General features: G+C 41.4%; 1 protein-coding gene across 2 annotated transcripts in view; it reads right to left on the bottom strand.

The window, feature by feature from the left end:
• The window catches only part of BMPER (BMP binding endothelial regulator), a gene marked incomplete at its 5' end in the record, with an annotated part of 236,718 nt that overhangs the window by 178,764 nt on the left and 45,503 nt on the right, over positions 1–12,451 (bottom strand). The window lies entirely within an intron of this gene.

The raw sequence follows: 12,451 nt of genomic DNA, 5'->3' as shown, positions 1-12,451 counted from the left end.
CTCATAAATCTATTATATTTTCAGATTGAAAACCACTTTCAACTCTCTTGGCCAAAATATATAAAACCATCATTTCATTTATGTTTAATCAAACAGAATACCATATCTAAAAACAACACAATGAAAGAGGACTTGATGTGAGATTATAAGAATTCGAAGTCACTGGATGTCAAGGGAGAAGTATAAGACACGGCAGGAAGTAAGAGTGCTAATTAAAATATAAAGATTAATTACAAAATTCTAGTAGCTATGACCTTCAGTAGATCAAACCTGCCAAGGCTTACTTCCCACCTCCAACAAAGGACTGCACCTTTCTATTTCTCTTTTGATTTACTCTGAGGTAATAACTGTAAACAAATCTGAAATCACTAATGTATGAGTTATTACATGTTGAGACGATAGTCAAACTAAATTCATACTAATTCACTGGAAAAAAAAAAAAAAAAAAAAAAAAAAAAAAAAAAAAAAAAAACAGAAGTTAGAGGTTCAGATCCTCAGAACGGGAACAAATAGTTTGGCTTAAGGCCCTGGGGGAAAAGCCACAGAAGTAACTAAAGCACATAATTCATTCTATCTGGACTCAGGGTTTACCATCCCATGTGCTATACTTTCTGGTGAGTTGCATCTGGATACACCTGTTGTCACTGTTGCCTTAGAAGTCCACCAGACAGCCAGACTTGCAAAAGAATTTAGGGGAGCACATGGGACAAGAAACAGCTGTTTTGATATAAAAGGCCTGCCCCTCTGTTGCAGAGGTAAACTCCAACACTACCTAGTCAACCCAACTACACCCACTGATCTTATTCAAGACAGAAAGGACTGCCTTCCTTTCAAGAGTCCTTTCAGACAGCACCACGACAAAATGTTCTTAATTCGTAGTAACAGAATAATAAAGGGCTTGTGGAATTTCCAACAGATGTTTTCATAAACTCGGAATCCTGATCTGGATTTCCAAGGCATTGTGAATGACTGAGAACACTTAGTAATTCTTTGCTCTCTGGTGCCCACACATCAAATGACTCAAGTGCACAGCTGATTGGAAACATATCCGGGAGTTTCTTTCACTATATATTTTTTAATTTCCTTTGCATGAAGTGTTACAGAGATAAAGTGTTCAGCCGCAGGAACCGTTAGCACACTACAAATACTTATGCCAAACCGGGGATGAATACAGTAAATTTTCAACAATGAAAAGTAATATAAAACGATTTGGGCCAGCATAAATCTAACTGAGCAAAGGCACTTGTGAGCAACGTGCCGTGTGCCTGCCTGGTCTACTAATACGAGCTTGTTTGGATAATAAGTAATTTGTTCCAAGTGATAGAGGCAGGGAAATCAGAGAACCAAATCCCATTCATGCTAAATCCAAGCAAGTACAAAATGACTGCCAAGTTGGCCAGTCCAGTGGAGTTTCTGGGTGTGTTACACATTTTCATCATCTGGATTAAAGAAATGTAAAGACAGGGTGGTTGTTTGCTACTAACAGGGAGAGCAGTGATCTTGCCTTTTTTTTTTTTTTTTAAACATGGAGGGATGAAATTTGTTAGGAAGGTCGCACGGGTTTGGGAGGCAGTGCAGGCAAGGCGACCCCTAGCAATGCCAGGCCATGTGCAGAGAGCTCCCAGGAGGAACACACGGCTGTACAGAATATTCTCCTCTGAGCGGGATGCAGGAGCCAGAACAGGCTGTCCATAGCTCGGGGAACATGACAGTGTCTTTGGCTTCAAGTGACTCTGCTGGGAGAGTGGTTTCTCCACTGTTCTTGGATATGCACAGAAAAACTGGGCAATAACATTAGAAAACCAGACCAAAGGCAGATTGTTAAGATCATTGCTTAACTTCCCTGTTAACGTGTCCGTCCAGTGCCTGAGTCTACACCATAGATTTCTCTGAGTGATGAACGGACCTGGATGGCGGAGAGGGCTCAGAACCATCTGTAAAGCTCTGCAGCAAATGTATTCCAAGCCTTTTCCTTCAGCACATGCTCTCTCTGACCTAACTGGCGACAGAGACTTTGGCACACTCACATCGGAGATACCGTTGCACAGGAAAAGAGATTCTTGGGAATATAATGATTGAAGTCAAGATATTCCGATTGCCCCGGTTCTTAAACATCTTTTCTTAGAGTAAGATATTAACGAGCAATGAGCTATGCGAAAACTTTAAGAGAACATATATCACGTAAGAGAATATTACTTAGAAACAATCTCCTCTTGAAAAAACAACTGTAACAACTTCTATCTGCCATGAAATCTGTGCTGATCAAAGAATAGTCAGACTTTCTCTCACCTGCCACCAAGGTTAAAGCCTTGTGAACCAAATTGTACTGTCTCTTACTTGACAGAAAAAAAATAAGGTTGTAAAAAGCTCCCATCACATTTTCAACAAGGGCATCTCTGCTACCTTTAGTGAAGGAACACTTTATTCTGTTTTGTCTCCAATTCAGACCAATGCTTTTATAAACTACAGGAACAGTGACTTGTTAGGAAAATTGCATTTAAAGCATTATGTAATATATGAGTTTGCTTTTTAAATTATTACATGCAAAAGGCATTAAATCCCACTTGAGTTATGGTCAACATTTATGTTGACTCTATTGATGGTACTGTAGGCCAGCATTGTTGTCTATGGACCCCTGGGGGTCTGCAGGGCCCATTCTGAGTGTTCTTGGAAAACCTGTCTTGAGTGTAGGGAGCAAACAAAAGAAACAATACAAATTGTTAAATTTCTGATATATGGAAATAGACATAAAATTTCAGATAATATAGTGTGTCTCCTTCATCATACAAAGGAGAAAATATAAACAGGGAGTTTAAGGTGAAATGAACTAAAAAACATATTCCAGGCAACATCTACATTTTCTATATTCAGGTATAAATGTCTTATAATATTCTGCATTGAGGAACTAATGATCTAGAAAAAGAAAAACAGTAAGTGGTAAGTGATGTAAAATCAAGCTGTGATTTACCCAGCTGCTAAGTGAAGTGGAGGAAGGAGGTAAAAGAACGTGGGAAATACACAGAACTCAGTAAAGTGAGTTTATAAGAATCTCCTAGAAGAAAGTTTGTAAGTATCCATCAGGTTTCTGCAGGCAGTGGACGGGTTTTGAGGAACCACAAGCTTTTAAATAAGAACAACAGAACTGCATGAGATGTAAGCCATTGTTTTCTGGCTAAATCACCACAACACACTCAAGCCAGCTGTTCTTCCTCTTCCTGCCCCTGACCGGGGGAATTCTGGCAACATTAGGAGACACTGCTGATATCTCAGTGGGGATGGAGAGAGCTGCACGTGTCTTGTAGACACAGACCTCCGGAGGCAGCCTGAACTAACCCACAGGATGGTTCACAACACTGAACTAACCAAGACAAAGGTCAACTACACCAAAGTTTGGAAACCTCAATTGAAGCCAACCTGCAGACAGCCTATGTTCTTATGTGTAAAACGGTATAAAACGAGCCCAACTCAGCCGCTCCCAACCTCGGGGTTGTGATCCCCAAAAGACGACTGAAAACATAGAGATATGTAGATTGCACAGCATAACAGTAGCAAGATTTCAGGTATAAGGTATCTGTGAAAATAATGTTACGGTTGGGGTCAGTACAGAATGGGGAACTGAACTGAAGGTTGAGAATCACTGGCCCAAACTGTTCACTTTCCCCTTGCATGTGTTTTCACTTTTGTAATATTAAACGTGTTCAGAGTAAGGAAAAACTTCATAGTACTTTCCTTTGTCACAAGGACTCTCGTACGGAAACATTGCCTAGACATCCAGTCAGCTCAGAGGACACAGGGCAATGGAAACAGAGAGAACATAAATTAATTAAATCCACAGTGAAGCAATAAAACTCATTTTTCGTATTAATTGCAACCTTTGTCGGCGGCCACACTGTTCCCAGGGAGAGAGAATAGCGCTCGCTTTCATCGTCATTATTAAAATTGCTGTTAAGAATCACCAAGACTGTAAAAATGGCATGGGCCTTGTAAGGAGCCTTGGAAACTGTTTCTGGCTTCTCCATCTTTGTCTAAAAGCCTTACTTTTCATGTTCACAGAGAGCAGAGAACCAGACCTTACCATTGCTCTTAACGTATCCCCTGGCACCTTAAGACCTAACCTGTCTCAGTCTTTCTTTCAGTCTCAGAACTCTGCAGAGATTCCCAGAGTCACCTCCACCAAGAACCTGTCAGGCCTGATTGCAAGTCCCTGAACCTCAGCCAAGGCTGCCAAGACTTCCTTGTCCTTCCCTTGCCCGTATCACTGTGAGATACCGCGTTTTCCTTTTCTGGTCCCTTCCTTTACTTTTATAACCTACTGACCTCCTCTCCTACCCGTTCCGTGACCCCCAGTTATTTTTAAAAGCCTCCTTGCTCCCTCTCATACCTGCTGGATGCCCACAGTTATCTTTACCACCCCTCCTCTCTGGCATCCCCTCCTCTGCACTGTCCTGACAAGCTCTCACCGCCTCCTGGTTGTGATATGGCTCTCCATAAGCCTTCGATAGCTGCCACTGTTCAAATGTTCAAGCCCAAGTATTAACACTTGATGGACCACTTTTGACCTGACTGACTTCGGCTCCTCCAGATGTGGCCAGAAGATCTCATCCTGTGATCTGCGCATAGCCTTGCCTTCACAGGAAAACCAAATCTCAGCTGTTCCTTTGCCCACCCCAAAGGACACACACACAAATCACTCAAGGTTCTGGGGGGGGGCATTCTTGAAATTCACCTGTACAAAGTACGCTTCTGTGCTCGCTCTGCACGCACAGTGTGTAACTGCAGGTTTTTTGCAGCATGTTATATGTAGTATCACATATAGTTCGATCTAGGTGGCATGAAACAACAAGCTCCTATATACAGCTATTCTTACAACCCAGAAGAAACAGAAAGTAGCAAAGGTGACATTCAAACCTCCTATCTCCTGAGGCTCTTAGGCATATGGACCTAATTAAATTTACCTCCAGAAAAGCAAAGTTTGCCTGGATTAATACAGATGACTTAATTTTCAATAATGTGCCTCCTCCCCCCCCCAAAGTTAACTTTGGTCCCATAAATTATGGGTTTGTTCTTAGGTTACTTTATTATTGTTGTTGGTTGTTTTCTTGATTTTGTTTATTAAGCTTTGGGTCATATTTATTTAAATTAAACGGGACTTGGGGTCTCTGAAATCACTTCTCACTAGGTGGCAGGCAGAAGGAAAGAGTTCAGACAGACCTGCCATTCTTTGCTGTTTCTGGTCTCCGACAGGACACCCCCCCCACCCTTGGCCTTGGTCAATAAGCCCCAAATTACCCCAGTCCAATACATTTTTTTTAATGAGCCACTTTTCAGAACTTCTCCAGAAACATATGGAAGTATAGTCAGAGGGGTAAACATAAAGTCTAACTGGCCATTCAAGGGCTTAACTCATGTCCTTAAGACTTCATTTAGCCCAGGTTTTATTACTCTTCAAGGCTCTACCTGCATGAATCCTGCAAGCAATTTTGCTTATTTTTGTGACTAATGGGAATTTTATGGCCAAACCATTTCCTTCATCCCAAGAGAAGAAGTCAGACTCACAAACTGAGTTCCTAAAGAACACTGTGGGCCCCCTCACAGAACATTCTTCATGTAACTTTCTGTTTTGTCTCTCATTCAGGAATTGAATCCATGGCGTAAATTAAATAACAGATAATAGAATATAGAGTGGCGGGGAGTTATTTGACTTAACTTTTGATGGTCGCACGAATGAAATCTTAAATACAGAGAGTTATCATCGCTGAGCAGTGGCTTAGATGCAAACTCATCACCTCAGTCCCACATCATGTTTATGCGTTTCTGACCCATGTGATTATTAAGGATGGTCCGGTGATGACATTTGGCTGCCGGTCTCATGACTTTATAGTATCAAAGCAAAACAATATCCATCCTTGATGTTCTATGAAGCACAAACAAACTGGGCTTCTACTCGGTATAATAAAGGTTTGAGCTCTCAATAGAATTATAACAGGAAAGAAGATATGTGACATATTCAGGGAAAACATTTGCATGCAAGCTTAGCTCACACTAGCCACACCACCCATCCTTGTGCTTGACTCATCTAACCATGAACATGTCTATCAGTGGCCCAGCATGCTTCTCTGTGCTTGGTGGCATAGAGACAGCCATGCCAGCATCAGCACCCCACTGTCAGGCAGTGGCTGGAGAAAAGCAAGTTATGCTGAACAAAGACAAAGGAAGAAACACAATCATATCCATCAAAAAAGCTTTCCAATTTGGGGCAGGAAATTGCCATTAGAGCCCACGCCAAAGATGAGGGTTTCGCTGCTTGTTTGTTTGTTTAAATTTAATGTTGTATAAAAAAAAACCTCCAAGAAAAAAAATGAAAAGATAAAATTAATCTTTTATGTAATTGTGACAGGTGTGGCATTGTGTTTCCAGCTTTCATCTGAGGCTACCTTTTAGCTCATAAAATGAACTACCGGACGTTTTTAAACATGAGGGAACAGAGTTCAAAAAGCTGGAAGGCTGCTGCCAGTCACCCGGGTGAACTCCATATCTCACCCTGAACCCGGGCTTGAGGACCTAACTGGGCTTCCTCTCACTTTGGAGCAGGACGACACACTTAATAATGACCTGGGAAAGATCACACACAATGCCTTTCAGTGACCAGCCAAAGAGATGTTCTAGTGGTTACTGAGAGCTGGTGGTGTAAGGAAAAATTTGAACTTCATGGCTGGGCTCTCAAGAGCCTACTGCTGTACATTTGTATTTAAACTCTAAGTACCTTTATGTTTGGCCACAAACTGTACTATTCTGGGTAATCTTTTGACATCAGAAAACAACAAATACTAAGAACTCAGAGGCCCAAATTCAAACACCCGTAGTATGATTCACATGCTTTGGAAAGAGATAGGTGTTTTACAGTTTGGGGTGTATAACATCAGCCTAAGAAAATGATTTGCATTTGAGGACAGAAAGATATCAGCAGGCTCTTAGGGTGAATTACGGGGAACGCAGACAGAAAGGTAGGAGCAGAGATCTTCAGTTTCTCAAATTAATTTCAGAGAAATCGGTGAATACCACCTCTTTGATGAGTATAAAGAAGGAACAATTTGCGCGCACACATATTAAATGTCACGTATGTGGCTGATGTGCTTGAACTCTATATAATGTGCTTTTATGGTTTATTACATAGGCTGTTCTGGTCTCAATGAGGAAAAAAAGTTGTTCGTAAATAATCTAATAGTACCTATGATATTTATATTTCATTTTAACTAATCGGTGGGTTCATAAGAAGGTGTAAACACACAGGAAGGTGTATATTCCTTGTGTAAACAGTAAAATATCAAAACCAGGACAGGGACATGAATGCTGTCCACACAGCTCATTCATATTTCACCAGTTTGTACATAAATATAGTGTGTGTGTGTGTGAGTGTGTGTGTGTGTGAGTGTGTGTGTGTGTGAGTGTGTGTGTGTGAGAGAGAGTGTGTGTGTGTGTGTGTGAGAGAGAGAGAGAGCGTGTGTGTCTATACATTCCTATTACCAATCAACTCACAAAACTGTACTAACACCTTTCAGCTTCTCAGGCTCTTAATTTACAGCCGTAATCACTCTGCCTCTTGTATCCGGAATGACTGGCAGCCACAAAGCAACTCTCTATGTCTATAATTTTATTACTCAGAAAGACTCTCTTAACAGGATCACAGTTTGTGTGTAGATTGTGTCAAATGAAGCCTTTGAGACTGGTTTGCTCTTGGAGAATTTCTTTTGTCTCCATGCAAGTTATTAGCTCAGGAGATTGTTCCTCTTCAGGGCCTTGCACTATTCCCTAGCATAGATATACCACTGACTACAGGAACATTCCCCAGTGAAGAACACCAGGGCTGTTTGATTCATTTGTTAGCTCTCTCAATTGTTTTGTTTTCTTTTTGTTTATAACAAATAAGACTTCTGTGCACATTTATTCAAGGGATAAATGCCCAAGAATGTCCTAACTACAAAATGACAAGTGTCTGCTCAGTTTTAGGAAAAACTGTGATACTGATGTTCAGCATGACTAAACCACGTGACACTTCTGCCAGCAGTAATATGAAACTTCCAACTTCTCAACCATCACTTGGCATTACTTTTTTAAATCCCTTTCTGTACATGAGTAGCAATGTTTCATTGTGGTTTAGATCTGCATTTTTCTGATAGCTAATAATGTTGGCCTTCTTGTCATGGAATGAAGTGCCGCCTGTACTTATTCTCTCCCGAGCTGTCTCACGGCTTTCTCCCGTTTGCTGATTCTGATCCCCCCCCCCCCCGCCTTCCTCAGAAATTCTCCCAGAGAGTTCATGTGCATTCTGTTGATGAGACCCTCAGCTCCTGGTTTCCTTTAGAGACTGTGTTTTTGATGTCAAGTCTTAAAAATTTTTGAACAGTGCTAGGTTCCAAATATTTTTTTTCTCCATGCTTTTTTCTGTGTGTTTTTGCTTCATAAAATTTTACTGATGGAATTTTCCCATGGTTTAGCATAGTAGTTAGACTGTAATAAACATGGCTTTAATATTAAATTTTTCATACTATTCAAAGGCAAGAAGATTCATTGTATAAATTATATATATGCTTAATACTTTGCAAACTACCTGTTTGGGCTGTTTTTCACATTTCATATGAAAGCCTGTGATCTATTTTGACTTGATTTTTTGTATAACTTATAAAGTTTTGGTCTTGTATACTGGTGATTGATTTAACTTATTAACTTGGAGCTACCAAGTTGCTTCAACACAAATGCTGAAAAAGATAGGTTTCTTTCATTGACTTTCCTTGCTTAAATATGGTTGGGTATTTTTATTTGTGACTATTATGAATGGTGTCTCTCTAATTCCTTTCTCAGCCTGTTTATCCTTTGAGTAAAGAAAGGCTACTGCTTTGTTTGAGTTAATTTTATATCCAGCCACTTTGCTGAAGTTGTTTATCAGGTTTAGGAGTTCTCTGGTGGAATTTTGGATACATTTATACAATGTGATACATTTATACAATGAAGTACTATTCAGATATTAAAAACAATGACTTCATGAAATGTTTAGGCAAATGGATGGAATGAGAAAATATCATCCTAAGTGAGGTAACCCAGTCACAAAAGAACACACATGGTAGGCACTCACTGATAAATTGATATTAGTCCAAAAACTCAGGATTCACAAGATACACTTCATAGACCATATGAAGCTCAAGAAGAAGAAAGACCAAAATGTGGATGCTTCAGTCCTTCTTAGAAGGGAAAACAAAATACTCATAGGAGGAAATATGGAGACAATGTGTGGAGCACAGACTGAAGGAAAGGCTATTCAAAGACTGTTCCTCCTGGAGAATCCATCCCATATGCAGCCACCAAACCCAGTAACTATTGCTAGTGCCAAGAAGTGAATCCTGACAGGAGCCTGATACGGATGTCTCCTGAGAGGCTCTGCCAGAGCCTTACTGATACAGATGAGGATGCTTACAGCTAACCATTGGACTGAGTATGGGAATTCCAATGAAGGAGTTAGAGAAAGGACTGAAGAAGATGTAGGGGTTTGCAACCTCAGAGAAAGAACAACAATATCAACCAACCAGATGCCCCACCCCCAGAATTCCCAGGTACTTAACCACCAACCAAAGAGTACACACAAGGTGGGGAGGAAGATGGCCCATGACTCCAGCCACATATGTGGCAGAGGATGACACTGTTTGGCATCAATAGGAGAAGAAGCCCTTGGTTCTGAAGGCTTGTTTCCCTAGTGTAGAGGAATGCCAGGGTGGTGAGATGAGAGGGTAGGTAGAAGAAGGAGCATCCTCATAGAAGCAGGAGCAGGGAGAGAGAAGGAGGGACCAGGAAAGGGGATAACAATCAAAATGTAAATATATGAAAAATCTAATAAAAAGTATGGTTAGGAATGTTTACATGAGTATGTCTCTAGATTCTACCTAGTGTTTCATTAATCTTTGTGTCTCGTCCTTATATGAGCTCACACTACACTTCTATGGTCAATAGAAGCAGGCTGGTTTGTCCCACTCCTTTTTTGCTTTTAATAACTGTTTAAACTATTCTAACTCCTTGGAATTTTCATGTAAATTTGAGGATACTCTCACATAGAACACACACCTATCAGACCCAGGTGTTTAAATACTATTTTCGAAATTAACTACATGGGAATATAAGTTTTGGTCCACACATCACCCAGAAGTCTTCTACAGTGGGTTAAGCTCACTTATGTTTGCCCAGCATCTCTCAATATCAGGAAACTCTTGTAAGAAGCAAAAGATTTAGGGTACCCCTTAGAGGCCTGTAAAATGCAGGTTTCTGCAACATCGGCTTTCTCTTGTCTGCTTGACACAGGGTTTTCTCCGGTGAGTTTACACTGAACCTCGCTGTCGAAATGACTTCAGAACTGTGTGACCAGCAGAGAAGGCTCATCTGATCAAACTTCAGAATCCTCTGGAAGGTTGTGTGGCCCCTCTGACCTCATGGTAATTAGTCAGAGAGGGTAATTCTTGCCTTATTTGAAATACAAGCAGGCAAGTGCAGTAAGAGAAAAAGCTACTCATTCTAGAAAATAGGCAAAATTGAGGAAGGCTTTAAGCTATGGGCCAGAGATATGGAAGAAACTGAGTATTATTTGGCAAGAAAAGTGGTTTCTGAATATCTGATCACACATTCCTCAGGAGACAGGGAGAGCAATCTCCACATGCAGAGTCACTGAGCACAAAGGATGTGGGAGGAGGCCTTAGCTGCAGCACAGCCAAGAATCTCCAAGGGTCCTGAGTCAGGGGATTATGGATTTTAGCTTGTCAACAATGGCTAACCTCCTGGCCCAAGCATTTGGGGTAAGAAGAACTGTCCATGTTTTCCTAATATCAGTTACTATTTGCTCTGCAAAATCTTCTGTCTCTCTAATGATATAGCATAAATACTGAACTATTGCTCAGAGTACTGAATTTGCACCAAGAGACCCTGTTCTTTCTCTCGCATGGCAGATAAAACTAAATAAGATTAATGCCAGCCATATTTTTTCAGTTTTAACATTCTAGCCCTCCTTCACTTGGAGCTGTGATGTAAAATCGCATAATTTAGCCATGATACCATGTACTCCAGGGGCCCCCAAGCCCAAGCTCACCGAAGAGCAGAACATCTAAAGGTGATAAAGAGTGTGGATGGCTAGTGGAAACTACTCAATGTTTATCGGTGGATGGATGGATAATCAAATGTGGTTTCTGTGCACAGTGGACTGTTGGAAAGACTATGGGGCAAAGCAGAAGTGATTCTGACTACAGCCTAGAACACCTTCTACCAAGTAAAATAAACTACACAGAAAGGACAAACACATAGTTACTTATGTGAGGTCCCTAAAACAGATCAGTGAACAGAAAGCAGGAGTATAATAGAGCTGAGGGAGGATGAAGCAACCGCTACTCAGTGGGTACAGCGTTTGCCACTTGGGGTGAGGAAAATGACACAGATGGGACTGAGGAGCGGGCAGGAGTTTGAGTGCATGTACTGGAACATGTGACATAGCTTTGTGTGGTGTGTCATGATAAAAATGTGGGCTCACTCATTGAATGGGTGGAGATGGAGTTCAGCCATGTGACTACCTCACACGTTGCATTCAGCAAGACTTAGGAAGACGTTGTTGGTCCAAGGCCGAGGAACCAGAAGGGGCAGAGGCAGGAACTGACGCCATCTTCATTTCCAATCCCAAACCCTTTTCCGTTTCATTCCCCAAATAACTGAGTCTTTATAATTTTTCTATAGTCCTCAGACCACGGCCACAGAAGAGCCTTGTTTTGATTCCTAGAACTCTGAAATACTAGCCTGTCTATTGCATTTACCACCTCTGGGTGGCCTTGCATGTAGAGGTTGGGAGTTGAATCCTCATTCTCCATTCACATCCTCATCAGAGCATCCCTGCCATGTCTCCCCGAACTCGGCAGAGAAAAACTCATAGAGCAATTCTAAGAATGCACAGACATCCCAGGACATTCAGAGAGCTGCCTTCCATGTTCAGCATTAGCCAGCCAATGCCCAAGCATGTCTTCAGCTGAATATCTCCAGCCCTTCAACTACCAAATGACATAAAAATACACTCAGGTTGTGTGGAATTCAATTAAGAAATCAATAAAGATTCAATGGCATGGAACTGGCCAACTCTGTCTAATCATTTTACACTCTGAGTTGGCCAGTCTTACTCCCTATCATTTTAACTTAGCTTTTGAGTGGATCGGGTAAGGAGCTAACGTGAGTTGCTCCTTACCCGATGGGTCAGGTAAAACTCACTTGAAGTGGGGATACGAGACACGCACTGAGCTGAAAAGCTTGCAATCTATTTCCACTTTCACTGTCTCTCTGACAGCTCCCTTCTTCCTGCCTCCAGTCACGTGGTCACCACGGTCCTGCACTCTGGGGAGAGCTGAGAAAGCTAGAAGGAGTGGGAGGGGGAGCTGCTGCC

Source organism: Micromys minutus (genome assembly GCF_963924665.1).
Source record: "Micromys minutus genome assembly, chromosome: 16".
NCBI lineage: Eukaryota > Metazoa > Chordata > Mammalia > Rodentia > Muridae > Micromys > Micromys minutus.
The sequence above is the reverse complement of the archived record's forward strand: the minus strand, read 5'-3'. Positions and strand labels throughout refer to the sequence as shown.